The 14892-nt window shown below is 44.2% G+C and overlaps 1 protein-coding gene across 4 annotated transcripts in view; it reads right to left on the bottom strand.

Annotated features, from left to right (window-relative positions):
- The window catches only part of GARRE1 (granule associated Rac and RHOG effector 1), an 82020-nt gene extending 67499 nt beyond the window's left edge, over nt 1-14521 (bottom strand). For 2 of the 4 annotated variants that reach the window (XM_087422088.1, XM_087422087.1), the window contains exon 1: nt 14460-14520. The gene's annotated coding sequence lies outside the window, so the exon portion shown is untranslated. Of the gene's footprint in view, nt 1-14459 lie in introns of all 4 variants that reach the window. The other 2 variants (XM_087422089.1, XM_004439691.3) reach the window with 2 other exon arrangements.
- Between the last annotated feature and the right edge of the window lie 371 nt (nt 14522-14892).

Below are 14892 nucleotides of genomic sequence, written 5' to 3'. Positions count from 1 at the left end.
GTCAAAAATAAAAAACCAAACAATTCAATTTTAAAATGGGCAAAGGACTTGAATAGATATTTGTCCAAAGAAATAGACAAATGGTCAACAAGCACATGAAAAGATGCTCAATATCATTAGCTATCAGAGAAATGTAAATCAAAACCACAAGATACCGCTTCACAACCACTAGGACGGCTATAATCAAAAAGACAGACAATAACAAGCATTGGCAAGGATGTGGAGAAATCAGAATCCTCATATACTGCCAGTGGGAATGTAAAATGGTGCAGACACTTTGGAAAAGAGTCTGGCAGTACCTCAAAAGGTTAAACCTAGAATTACCATATAACCAAGCAATTCCACAACTATGTATACACCCAAGAGAAATGAGAAATGAAAAACATATGTCTACACAAAAACCTGTATATGAAAGTTTGGAGCAATATTATTCATAATAGTAAAAAAGTGGAGACAACCTAAATGTCTATCAACTGATGAACAGATAAACAAAATGCAGTATAGCCATACAATTGAATCACATTATTCAGGCATAAAAAGGAATGAAGTACTGTCACATGCTACAACATGGATGAGTCTTGAAAACATTATGCTAAGTGAAAGAAGCCAGACACAAAAGGCCACATATTGTAAGATTCCATTAATATGAAATGTCCAGAACAGGCAAATCCATTGAAACACAAAGTAGATTAATGGTTGCCTAGGGCTGGGTTGGATGGGAAGAATGAGGAATGACCACTAATGGGTACAGGGTTTCTTTTTAGAGTGATGAAAATGTTCTAAAATTGATTGTGGTGGCAGTGGTTGTATAACTCTGTGAATATACTAAAAATCATTGAATTATACACTTTAAATGGGTAAATTGTATGGTATGTAAGTTATATTTCAATAAAGCTGTTATAAAACAAAAGATGAACCATTCCACAAACAATTCTCTCTTCAGAGAAAAAACAGATAAAATTTTCTCTCTTCTCCAGTCTATAACCATGTAAATCTAAATATCCACCCTTGATAATGTGGAAACACTACAGGAAATTCTTTAGGGAGATTAGTGAAGTTATTGTCTATGAAGTTCAAAGCCCAACCATTTCCATGTTTTTTGTCAGTTCAGAATGACACAAGCCATATTTAGAAATGCACTCCAGAAAAATGCTTTGAAGAATTTTATTATCAACATTCATGAATTCAAAATATCTACCCAGGCAAGAGAAAATGCCTCAAAGTTTTAGTTCTTTGTTCTCTCTCTTCTTAGGACTCTATTTTTTTGGCTCCCCTTATATGTTATCATATCAAAAAGAGTGAAGCAACTCCATAGATGCTGACATGAAAAGATGCTAGTTCTCCTAGCTCTCCTCCTGCCCCTCTGGCTATTCTTAGTTGCCTATTTGAGCCACTCCTCCTCTGACAGACCTGAAGTGCTGTGGTTCCTCAGAGCTCTATGCTGTGCCCTGTCTTTCTAGGATCAACAGATTATCCCTGGGAGGATCCCTAAATCCATCTCTCTAGCCCAGATCTGTCTCCTGTGCTCCAGATTCTAAATACTCAACTGCCTACTGGACACGTCCCCAGATCAAAAGTCCAAAACCAACTCTCCCCAGTCCTTCAGTGTTCCTCCTCTGTCCTAGTGAATGGCATCACCATCTACCTACCTGAACAAGCCAGAAACCTGGGAGTTATCCTCTATTCCTCACTCTCCTTTATATCCAACTAATCATTTAGTCATATCCTTCTTGCCTCCTTAATGTCTCTCAAGTCTTCCCTTCTCTCTACCTTCAGTGCCAATCCAAAGGTCAGACCATCTTTACCTCTTGCCTGAATTACAGAGGAGCCTACTGAGTGATCTTCCAAATGCCTCAACTGCTCCCCTCTGGTTCCCGTGTGATTGTTCTAGAGTCAATTTTATCACATCTCTCCTGTTTAAGATACATTATGGCTCTCCACTACTCTTCTCAACTTTCTTCCCCCCAAACTCTGCCCGAAACTGCCCAATTCTTGCTTGTGCCATCTTCCCTCTCACCATCTACATGTTCAGTTCCCTCTGCCTGGAAAGCTCCCCTGGCTTACTCCCACTCCTGGAAGTCTAACATTGATATCACCTCCTCCGGGAAGCCACCTTGACAAAGACTGAGCTGGGAGCCCCACTGTGTGCTACCACAACACTCTGTTTTCAGTCTCATCTTAGCATTATTTTTGCTGTATTGTAACATACTGTACCACAACTGCCAGTTCCTGTGTTTCCCTGCCACCTCCAACCCAGAGATCACTGCGCTCATTTGAGACAAGACATTCGAGAGCGTTAAGTACACTGTAAACACTCCACAGGTATTTGTTGAGTGATTAGTTCACCCTCAGTATTTATTTAATGGTTATTTCTATACAGCATTCATACAGTCAGCCTTGCCATCCACAAACGCAGTAGTTAAGTGCTAGAAATAAGGTTCTGCTTAAAAAAAAAAGCTACTGCTACTGCTGACATGCCACGTTCACACAAGTAGTGAACAAAATGGACCGTTCATTAAGTGCCTAGAACGTGTCAGGCATTATATCTGGAGCTTCAGGTACATAATCTCAGTTAATCCTCACTAGAACCCTAAAACAAAACAGCTGACACTGACTGGGCACTAAGTGCCAGGCACTGTGCAATGCACTTTACATATGTTACCTAATTTAATTCTCGCAATGACCCTGTGAGGTAGCTGAGGCATCTAAAGAGGTTAAGGGAGTTCTTCAGGTTCCTGCCAATTAGCTAGGCAGAGCTGGGTTGGGGCCTGGTAGTCTGCCGCCAGAGGCTGAGCTCTGCATCACTGCGCTATTCTACCTCTGTCAAGTATCTAGACCACGACATTCGTTTATCACTCTATAGGCTTCTTGGAAATGATAGGAATCGAGCTGGAGCAATGAAAAGAAAAGAAAAGTGTTCTCTCTTTAGATCAGACCCACACCCATTGCTGATGATACCCAAATTTTCAATTTTCCAGTCAAGACCCCTCTCTCCCAGGACTAGATTCATAAGACATCTCCTCAGGTCCTTCACATTTTAACTAGTCAACCTTCCATTCCCTGCTCCTCCTGCTATATTTACTGCCTTGGTTAAAGGCACTACCAACTCTGAGCTTAAACCTAGGATGTTAGCCTAGATGGTCCCTGTCCTGTTCCCTTACCTTTCTATCCATAAATTCAATCCCGCCAGTCCTGTTCCCCTGGTCTACAGCAACTGCACCACAAATGTTAGCTATTGTTACTATTACATCCTAAATGCCTCTCATTCTCTCCTTTATACCCACACTGTTCAGCTTCCAAGGAACTAGCCTTCTGGAGCAAGCAAGATCAAGGTTGAGAGAGAATGCTTTCTATCTATGAGGACCAGAGCCAGGTTGCCAGACACTCAGGCCCCAGCTCTTTCAATGAAAGCACACAGAAGGTATACTTCAAAGACGGCTTATTGACAATAGCAAATCCAAGCAGCAAACTAAAAATGTATGAGAACGTCAAATACTGGAATAGAAACTAACAAACAGCTCCAATCCCAAGGAACCAAACATTCTATTTTATTTTATTTCACAAAATTAGTAAGTCAGCATTCAATCCTTTAACACGAATGCTACACACACACACATACACACACACACACCAAGGAGACATTTGGCAATGTCTGGAAACACTTTGGGGTTGTCACAACCGGGGGAGTGCTAATGGGCAGGGGCCAGAAATGCTGGTAAATATCCTACAATGCACAGGACAGTCCCCCTGTCCACACAAGGACAAAGAATTAGCCACCCAAAAGGTCAATAGTGCCTCTATCAAGAAATTGCTAAACAAATGCTTTGGGCGCCTTCCATATTCAAGTTACCTAATGTATAAAAAGTTACTTCTTTCTGGAAAGATGATACAAACTTCCCCCATAAATTAAGCTACAACCAGGGCCATAAGACAGTAACAGGTATCACAGGAAAAGAGGTGGGTAAATGCTAAATAAGTGGTTTAGAAAACAAATGCCACGAGTTCTGAGGCAGGAGAGTGCCACAGAGGCTGAGGCCCCCGTCAAACATCTCGAGGAACAGCCGGGGCTCCTCAGTTCACTCCGAGCCTGCCAGTCAAGGCCCCACAAAGTAACCAGAATCCACCTTTCCAGCCTTACTTGCAACAGGTCCCTTCAATCCACCTTTTTGCTCCTGCCAAATTGTTCACCTACAAGAGCAGCTGGGCCACAGGGTCATGCCCTCCCACCCCTACTGTTACTGTTGAAAAACCCCTCACCTACTTCACAAAAGCACTGCCTTCCAGCTGAACAGGACCTCCCCACCCCCCTCAAGGCTGAGGAGGACATGTCATCATCTCAACCCAATCACAAAATCATGTTCCTATGACTCCTACAGGAAGGTGGTAGCGAAAAGACAAAGGTGGAAAATGCTTTACACGGCTCAGGCCCTAAGGCCTTGTCCTCCACCACCTAAAATCAGAGCTTAGCAGCAGCCAGCCAGAAGCCTCCTCATTTCCTGTAGTTGCTTGGTAAAAATAGGAAGTGGGGGAGGAAGTTCACAAAGTAGAAACAAAAGTAATCACTGCCTAGCTTCCTGAACACAAATCACTGAGCAGGGAGGGTATCATTAAAACATCAAACCGGAAAGGCAGGCATGGAGTGCCAAAGCCAGAGGAAAGGAAGTGACACTTCTGGGTCCACCAAGCACCAACTATTTCTGTGCCCAGGAGACTGGCCCCTCCAAAAAATATGTGCAAAACTGGACACTAGCCTATTATACACAAACAGCCTCCAAGGAATTAATACCAAAGCATGGTAATTTTAAGAATCATGCAAAAACTCCTGAAACATCAAAGTCCTATCAGAGTAAAAAATGTCAATGAAAAAGTTTTCAGAAGGCCAAGATTAAACTACTTTTTTCTAGTCAAGAAGCAGCTACTAAAACTGCTGTTAAAAAGTTACTAAATAACTGATCAGTTAGCAAATATTATCCTATATTGAGCTATGAAAACTCAAGTAGAAAAAAATTCTACTAAATAAAAATTCTAACCAGTGCTAGAATATATCATAGTTAACATAAAGATGCTTCTGCACCCATCCCCCACCAACACGGGTCAACCTGTGAGTTGTGCCGGAATGCTGTAGGCACCCAGGGTGCAGAGGCTAACGGTGCCTGCTGTCAAGGAGCTTCTGGTCTAATGGGAGAAGGAACTGCCTCCACATGTGACACCTGACTGCCTCTCGTGCTAATACTTGGTCTGTAACAATTTATCACCACAAAATATGACATTCTTCTACAAAAACAAAGCAAGTTATCATTAGCATATCTGGAGAGCTTTTATATTTGGTAATCTACAAATAACTAATAATTTCATTTAAGCAAAAGAAAAAAATTTTCTAACCACCAAGTCAACAGGGTTGAAATTTAGTTTCAAAATAACTAAGGTAAAAAAAAAAAAAAAATTGGCCAAATGTGTTAAACAGTCATATAAATGAAGGCCCGGGTTTAATTTTGTTTAAATTGAGGGTATTTTGGGGGGGGGAAGGGGAAGATCAAAGGCTAGTTTATTTTTTAAACACTCACTACAAAAAAAAGTAGAAAAGTAAATGAAATGGATGCTAATCATCATATATTCACTTTCATATGAAAAAAAACTGGTGAACATTTAATGGAAAAAACAATCCATTATTACTTAGTGCTGCTGAGGACAGACCTAGCTATCTGTCTGATTTTCTGGTAATAAGTCAACCTACTGTATTCTCAGACTCATGTTTAGTCTCCTTATGAAGTCAAAAGACTCTCAAACCCTGCTGCCATTAAAACAAGTATTAGAACTTTTGAAGGAATTTTAACAGAAGAACACTCTGAGCCAAAAAAATCTTTGTTAAACAGAAACCTTCCAAAGAAGAAAAATAAAAAATAGGGCAAGCTTTGCCAAAAAAAGGTTTACCCACAAACAACTACCACATATCACCAAAGGGTGAATCAAGTTGGCTCTTAAACTTCTGAAAAAGTTTGCTCAGGTAAAATGAAGTTTTTATCTATAAACTAACATGGTCTTGGACCATTAAAAATTTTCACATCAAATGCACCCAAGCACTATGAAAACATTGGCAACAACAAATGGTGCTGCTGATGGAAACTGAAGTGTAAATCAAGGAGTGGGAATAATTTACTTTAAAGTAAATCATTTTTAAAAATCACAAAGCACTGATGTAATTTTTTCAAACCCAATTTGTTAAAAATTTTCAAAAAAATCCTACATTGAAAACCTGCAGTTTATTTTTGTTACAGTGTTACAGTATGAAAAAGCCTTGATCCACTGGGCTCTGCTGAAGACTAGTTTTAGCCCAGTTATCCAAAATGTTTCCAAACTTCTAAAAGCAAGCTGAACTAGTGAAAATTAATGTAACCATTAGAAAGTTATTTAAGAAAACAAAATTCTATAGTGCTAGTCATTCTTAATAACTTGCACTGTGGAACTTATCCAAAATTAACATCAAATGGGGAAAAACAAGTATTTACCAGGAAGCTTATACACAAATAGGTAAACCAAACTGTAATTTGGAAATTATTTCTCTTACTACAAAGAGGAATTATATAAATTTTTGATAAATACACTTAAGATCAGGAACATTTCTGAAAATTTAAGGCACCCATGAAAAATTTTATCAATGAATAATTACAGCAGCTCCCTCCCCCAGGCTGGGAATGCTGACTCCAATTTTGCACACCCAGCAAGCCTTCTCATCTTTCAAAATGAACAGCAAGTCAGAGACATAGCTAGGGAGCCCGTTTCCCCCCCATAAACATTCCAGCAGGTCAAATATTTAGCAATGAGGACATTCAAGGAAACTCCTTCCCATCTCCCCTAGGCAGGGAAGACAGCCCTAGAGAGCAGGCCTGCAGTGGCTCACTACCAGGCCGGCTTCCAGGCTCTGCCACTTAACTAGGCCAAGAGCCTTCACATACTCAAGCATTTACTGAGGTCCTACTATGTGCACGGCATTGCTCCAGGCACTGGGGATGCAGCAGTGAATGAGACAGACACAACTCCTGCTCTCAAGGAGCTTACAGCCTAATGGGCAAAAAAGGAGAAAATGCTCATGTTCTTACCTTGTAGGTAACATGTTCCAATACGAAGAGATTTCATGGAAACAGGCACTGATACAGTGCAGTAGTGCTGGGTATGGGTTTAGGAGTCAGACTGACTTAGATGTGAATTCCTGCTCTCAGTAATTATCAGTTGAATGAATGGCACTTACTAACTCTCTGACCTCGGGCAAGTTACTTGAACTCTTGTGCCTCAGTTTCCTCAGTACTGTGGCAAGGATTAAATCCATAAAGCAGAGCACTCGGCACACCCTGAGTCTCACTCAGTACATGGACGCTCTTGCTCTCAAAGAGGCCAGGGACTAGTCAGAGGGCAGCATTCTATCTTATACTGATACTGTCTTATACATACTGCAATTCTTCATTCTGGCCTACTATTAATAAAAAACCAAACTTTTTTTCCCCCAAATACCTCATAGTTACAACAACTTTCAAAAATATTACTTACCTTCCTGCAGCTCTGGCCCCAACTTCCAAAGTCCTGGCAACAAAGTAAAGGAGTGCTGCCCTGTGTCCTCCAGAGGGGAAGGCGGCCAGGGCGCCTCCCGTTTCCGGCCCACCACTCCCTGCCCACCGCTCCCTCCTCTTTAGCCCCAAGCTAGAAGGAAGAAGAGCTGGGGACAAGGCTGAGGAGGGAACCACTTCGCATTATAAAGCACACTACCAAGTTACTCAAGCAAAGGATGTGGTGCATTCCCTCTTACCTTGAGACCCAGGGGCAGGACCAGACGGTGAGCTGGTGAGAGGAAGCACTTTCGCCTCTCCCTGCCTAGGTTACCACAGCCTGCAGGACCCAAGCCTGAGAGCCCAGAAAGCTTTCCTCTGCCCTGTTCTCAGGCACACGTGTCCACCTCTGGGACCTGGGAGTGAGGGTCGGGGGGATGGGGGAAGACTCAGGTATTCCCAGGTTTCCCAGTCATAATTACCATCTCACTAGCACCTAATCCCAAAATGTTTTTTTTTTTCCTGAGGAAGATTCGCCTGACCTAACATCCACTGCCAATCGTCCTCTTTTTGTGTGTGAGTTGCCACCACAGCATGGCCACGGACAGATGAGTTGTGTAGGTCCGCGCCCAGGAACTGAACCCAGGCCATCGAAGGCCGCCGAAGTGGAGCACACTGAACTTAAACACAAGGCCACGGAGCCGGCCCCCCCAAAATCATTTTTAATAAGAAAATTAGATTTTTTTCAGGTAATATCCAGCTCTAATTCCACAAAGACTTTCCCATTATGATTCTTTGCAACTACCAATCTGAAAAAGCACATATCTGACAGTGGCCCAGACACGAGGGAACATAGTCAAAACGGCCTGAAAAAAAAGGGGGTTACCATCTAGGAATGAATCCTAGAAATAGACTCAGTACATGCAGTGGGCCTGTATCAAGGATGCTCACTGGTAGCACTGTCTACATGCATCAACCTGGAAGTAACCCCCATGTCCTACATTAAGGGGTTCATTAAATCAATTACATAGGAACACCTTGCAGCCATTTCAAGATCAAGGCAGAGCTACCACATTTCATCAAACCTAAGAGGTCATCATTTATAAATCATACCACTATTATTTTATATATGCTAAGAAAAACTCTGCCATATAACGATGACCTGCCATCACATGACATATCCCAATTTCAGGCTCCCTCAAGACTCTTCCCTGTCTCATTTCTCTGCCTCAATCTGTCTGAGACACACAACACCTTCGGAACAAGTCCCTTTGTGCCCTTTTCTCTCCTTCACTTTTTCTAGAAGTTGCCCATAATTAAGACCCACCATTTCGATGAAACCATCTTGCGCCCCTCCAGTTCCCACGGAGCCTTTCCTGAGCTTCCGCAGCCTCCGCTGCCATTGCGGTCATTAGCTTTGTATGCCTTCCCTTTCCACGGGAGTTGTAAACACAGAAACAGAGGCTGGACTCATCTTCACGTTCACTGCAGGGCACAGTACAGGGCCATACCACCACCACCACCACCAAGAAACCACACCTGTCAGGAACTCTTCAAGGACTTCACAAATATTAACTCATTTAAGCCTCACTATAACCCCATGAGGTCTCCCATTTTCAGAAAGGGTAAACTGGTAGAGAGGTTATGTGACTTAGAGGTTAGTGACTAGTAAGTGGCAGAGGCAGGACTTGAACCCAAGCAGTCTGGATAGAGCCCTTGCTACTAACCTCTATACTACATTCCCTCTCTAAATGACTGCTAGGTACATAGCAGACATTGTAAATTTTATTTTTATTAACTTTTAATTGAAAATACCCACAGTAAAAAAATTCATACAGTACAAAAGAGTATGCAAGAAAAAGCTAGGTCAGTCTAACAGCCTAGATTTCTGAGGCCTCATCCCAAAGGCACCCAATGCTTCTTTTCTATCATCCCAGAAATTTTTTTCTGTACTTAGAAACCTATTTCATGTGTATGTCTCTCTCTTTTTTTCCCAAATAGGCACATATACACATTGTTCTACATTTCGCCTTTTTCACTCAATGATATTTCTCTGAGCCTGATGCATATCTGCACCATACTGTTTTTATTCAATTCTAAGATACACATATTTTCACACTTTAACCCAAGATGGTTTCATGAAGTCAGAGGATCTTGGTGGGCTTGGACTTCATCAGGAAACAGGATGTACAAAAGACATAGAAGGGGGCCGGCCCCGGCCCGTGGCGTAGTGGTTAAGTGTGTGCGCTCCGCTGCTGGCGCCTGGGTTCGGATCCTGGGCGCGCACCAATGCACCGCTTGTCACGCCATGCTGTGGCGGCATCCCACATAAAGTGGAGGAAGATGGGCACGGATGTTAGCTCACGGCCAGTCTTCCTCAGCAAAAAGAGGAGGATTGGCGTGGATGTTAGCTCAGGGCTGATCTTCCTCACTAACTAACTAACTAACTAACTAACTAACTAAATAAATAAATCACAAAAGACATGGAGGGTTGGCCTTGCAGCAATGTGCAGGCTGAATCAAGAGCAGAGAGACCTACTAGGTGACATTCAACATGTCACTTCTCCTGTAACACTAACTCCTGTAACACTAAGCACCTACATCACAAGGTTGTTGTGAGGACCAAATAAGGTAATATACACAAAGCACTTAGCACCAAACGTTGACTAGCCCAGCGAGTCTAAGAGATTAACATAACACCTAACACATTGTTAGTGACCAATAAATGAGATATTATTATTTCTTAAAGAGCTGGCCCTACTTTCCAACCTCATTTCCCTCTACTCCCTCATTCATATCTGCCCATCCTTTACCCTAAATCTCCTGCAGCTCACATACCTCTCATGCTTGCTCACCTCTACACCTTCGTACTCATCATGGCCCTGCCTAAAGTCCTCTCCCCTCCCTGTGTCGCTGGACTCACTCACTTTTTCACACAGTACTCAGCTCAGGCACAGCATTCTCCAGGAAGTCTTCTCTGATAACTGCAACTGGATTTTCTGGACAGGCAGTTTGGGAAGAGCCTATCTGTCACGACTTCTCATCTTCTGGTTCTCAGCTTTGTCAGTGTACCCAGGAGCAAGCATGTTCAGAGAGACTGATTCAGGCTGTCTAAGCTCAAAGATGACTGATGTATTAACCAGAAGGCCAGTTACTAAGTTTATAAATCCTGATGAGAGCTAATACTTATTGAGCCACGTGCCAGGCAGCAAACAGGAAAGTGCTACTATTATCCCCATTCTACAGATGGTGAAACAGAGAGATCAGCCAGCATCCCAAGACCAGGATTTGACCCAAGCAGTCTGCACGCAGAGCTCTCAACCACTCACATTCTCTCTTAGGCAGGAAATCTCCATGTGAAGCTATGTTCTAATCAGAAGGTACTAGAAGCACGGAAGCAAACTAAGGGAAAGATTCTCCCGGCTAGAGGCATCAACAGGGATGCACCCATCTGTTTGGTAGGACAGAGGCCCAGTGGAGGAGTACACACAGCACCTCTGGTCAGGGCCCCCAGACAGTGCTACAGCCACATCACCCAATTCCTCTCTTGGACCCATCGCTCCAATTTCCATAGACACCATTCCAACCCTTTCCTTCTAGAAATGCGGTCTTTCTCCTGATGATACAAAATTAAGTTTAAACATTCTGGCTACAAACACATTCCAATCATGCCTTCCTGGGGTTACAGCTGGGTCAGTTCGGTTGCACTTACAGTTTTCCCTGAAATTCTCCAAACTACATTTAGAAAATGTCTCTGGGTTTATATCTTTTCTATAGATAGCTGATTTGTGTAACATTTATTCTGATTTCATTCTCAGATGATCATTGATTCATTCATTCATCAAATACTTAACTGCTCCCAGAACACTGTGTTCTAGAGCCTGGAGATAACACTAGTGAACAAGACAGGCAAGACCTCTGAAACGTGGTGGAGCTTATTATATGTGTCTCCCTCTTCTAGGCACTTATGATACTTTATGGCAAATGCTTATTTGGCTTTCTTCCCCAGGCTGTGCCTTTCAGCTCTGTATTCCAATTTTCCAGTATAGGAACTGGCCCATACTGTGAGTACTCCATAAAGGTAAGCTAACTAAATTCATGACTAAATTCAGTGGGTCTCACCTTTCTCATCCAGGGTGGGACCAGATTATGTCTGAAGTCCCTCAGAGCAAAGGTACAGAGTTTATCAAGTTGTAGAGACAGAAAGCACATGGCAAATACAACTCAAATCAAGAAGATGAGATGTGATATGTCAGCTGGTAAGAACCTTAGAGTCATGAATGACAGGCCACCTTGGGAAGCAATGAAGGGATCCATCACCTGGAGAAAGTATGGCCTCAGGAACACGTCCAGGGGTCAGTTAGAGGGAGATAAAGAAATGACTGGCAGCAAAGTCTGACTTGGGGTCACTGAGTGGAGGCAGGAGCAAGGTGAAGTAGTTCTCTGCCTAGAAGTCACATACTGGATGAGTGAGAAGGAGCATGTATTGGGGGGAAAGGGGTAGAGGCATGAAGCTAGGCCTTAGAAAATGCTCCCAGGCAGATGTGGGAAGAAGAGAAGCAGCAAAGACAACGAGAAAGTACAGTCAGAGTTAAGAAAATGACCACAATAGCTCCAAGTCAAGAAGGCCAACCAAGAGGAGATTTACAACAGCAAGAAAGTGTGGCTCACCATGCCAAATATTTATGGTCAAGGTCAAGGGAAATGAGTAAGCAGCAGCCACTCCACTCCTTCTATCAATCAGAGGACCCTGAAGAGGGCAGTTTCAGTCAAGATAAAGACATTTGAAGGACAACCCCTGACACATTCAGGCTGTGAACTTATATTAAAGAACATGGCATCCTGCTTTTTCTGTAACTCCAAAATAAAGCAATTCCTTATTCAAACCAACATCCTTTGTCCATCTAGGAAGGTCATCATTTTTCACTAAGAACAAAGTCACAGGAGGGAAACAGAGAGAGTGGACATCCAACCCATGCGATGTCCCAGCCTACTCTCAGATATAATTATTCTCCTATAGACTTGAAAGACCCACTTGACATAAAACTTCTGATGTATTAGGTTTCAGGTTTTCAACAGAAAATTCAAAATTTAGTAAAATTTTCAGCAGAATCACGTGCAACTTGCTTAAAATTTTAAAAAAGGATGCTTAAAACATGTTGTCTTCCAAAAATCCAGAGATAATTTTAGATTGAAAAATCTAGGCTTGCCAAGGGAATCTGAGAACTTTTCTATCTTGGTCTCCAATGCTAACCTACGTATTCATGTGCAAAAATAGAGGAAGATTAGAATCTCAAATGCCAGACTGAAAAGTTGCCACAACAAACCTGAACTCTTCATATGGAGTTTGTTATCTTGTCAGCAAGGAAACAAATGAAACAGCAATAAACTTTTTACTTTGCAAGATAAAAAGAAAACAAAATCTCAAACATGAAATATTTCCTGGACTTGTAAAGGAAAATGATTTAAAAAAAAAGATACTGTGAATGGAATTTAAAAAGGGCATATACAAAATCTAAATATCAAATTTGTAAGTAGTCCTTTACAAACACACACAGAACTTTAAGTCTAAAATATGATAAAATGGCAGTTATAGTTTATTCAACAAAATTGGGACGATTAACCATTTGGAAAACATTTCATATCTTAAACCAAACTCAAATTTTAAGTAGATTAAGTAGCTAAAAGTAATAAAATAAAACCATGAAATGAGAAACAAACACGGGTGGAATTTTTTACAACAGTGGAAGGGAGAAGAAATTTTCAAACATGTCAACAAAGGAAAAAAATACTACCGTTATTTCTAAAATGAATGTTACCTTTGACCTCATTTGTAAATTCACCCTAAAACAGCAATCATACAAATCCTTTTGGCAAAACTATCTTGTGACGAATTGGAAACAATCTACAGGTTCATCAGGAGGGCTTGGTTAAATTACGGTATACAATGGCATACTACGAAGTCCATGCAAGTGGTAACACAAATCTGTATTTATTGATGTCACCAAAATGTTAGCAATCCTTGTCACGGAGTGGTAGGTTGGCAGATGATTGTCATTTTAAAAAGTATCGTCACAATACTTTCTGTGTTGTCTGGAATGCGAGGAGAATGAATTGCTTTTACAATGGGGGTGAGGGGCGGGAACAAGCTATTTTCAAATCCGGGCCCCTCAAGGTGAGCGTTTATCTGGCAAATTTTGTAAGGAGTATAAACAAAATTCTTATCATGCCAGCCAGGCATGCTTCTTTCCTCGCACCGCCGGGCGCAGGAAGACACACCCCTGACCCGGCGCTCGCCCCACGGGCGTGGGTCCTTCATCCTCGGCCCCGGCCCTCCCGGGGTCCCCGCGGAACCTCCCCCGGCCCGACTGCGCCAGCGGCTCAGCAGGGCCGGAACACTGTGTTCCTCGGCGGCCCGGCCCGGCCCGGCCCGGCCCGGCGCGGAAGGTGCGCGCAGCGGGCCGGGCAGCCGCGGGGCGGCGTGAGGGCCGCGTCCCCAGGCAGTCCCGGCGGACCCCGGCCGCCCACAGGCCGCCGTCCCTCCGCGCACTGCTCTGCGGGCTTCCGGGAGCGCGTCCCGGCGCCAGTCCGACCTCCCCGGCCCTAGGCGACCCGAGGGAGCGACCCCCGCCCCTCCCGTCCCGCGGCCGCGGGGTCCCCTCCGCGCCCCGGGTCCCAGGCACGAGCCAGGAGGCCCCTCCGGGCTTCCGTCCGCTCGGCCAGCGCCCCCAGAGCCCGGCGTCCTCCACAGCGGACGGGCGAGGGGCGGGAGCCCATGGCCCCGCGCCCTCTGGCCCCGAGGGGAGCAGCGCCCCGCGAGCTCGCCCAGTCGCTCGGCTCTGGCCGCGGCCCACCGCCCACCGGCCACCCCCAAGCCCGCCCGCCTGGGCCAGGCAGCGCCGGCTCGCGCCCGCTCCTCACCTGCGACGCACCCTGGCCCCCAGCGCACCGCCGGGACCGGCTGTGTACACCGGAAGTGACGTCTCCGGGCCGGCCCCGCCCCCGCCCCAGGCGGACACCGGGGCGGCTGCCAAGCGAGCGGCTGCGAAGGAACCCCTCCACTTGCGCGAGTGGGGCGGGGACGGCCTGAACCTCGGTTCCTGGGGATCGAGGACCTTCATATGGGACAGCTGGGGGCGGGGGGTGGGCGTTGAGGACAGACGGCCAGAGCCCACAGGGCTACCTCGTTCCTGCACTATGGCTTGGCCTCCAGGTGGGAGGGGTCAACTGCATCTTCATGGAGATTTATTATTAAAATTGATCACTGAAATACTGAGCACTTAGTAGATGCCAGGCCCTGACAGGCACTGTAGGAACCGGATAATGCCCTGACTCACGTAGGTTTATTCTCTAG

Source organism: Ceratotherium simum, chromosome 33, assembly GCF_057802395.1.
Source record: "Ceratotherium simum simum isolate JZ-2026a chromosome 33, ASM5780239v1, whole genome shotgun sequence".
Lineage (NCBI taxonomy): Eukaryota > Metazoa > Chordata > Mammalia > Perissodactyla > Rhinocerotidae > Ceratotherium > Ceratotherium simum.
Note: the sequence above shows the minus strand (reverse complement) of the source record. Positions and strands in the feature narration are given on the sequence as shown.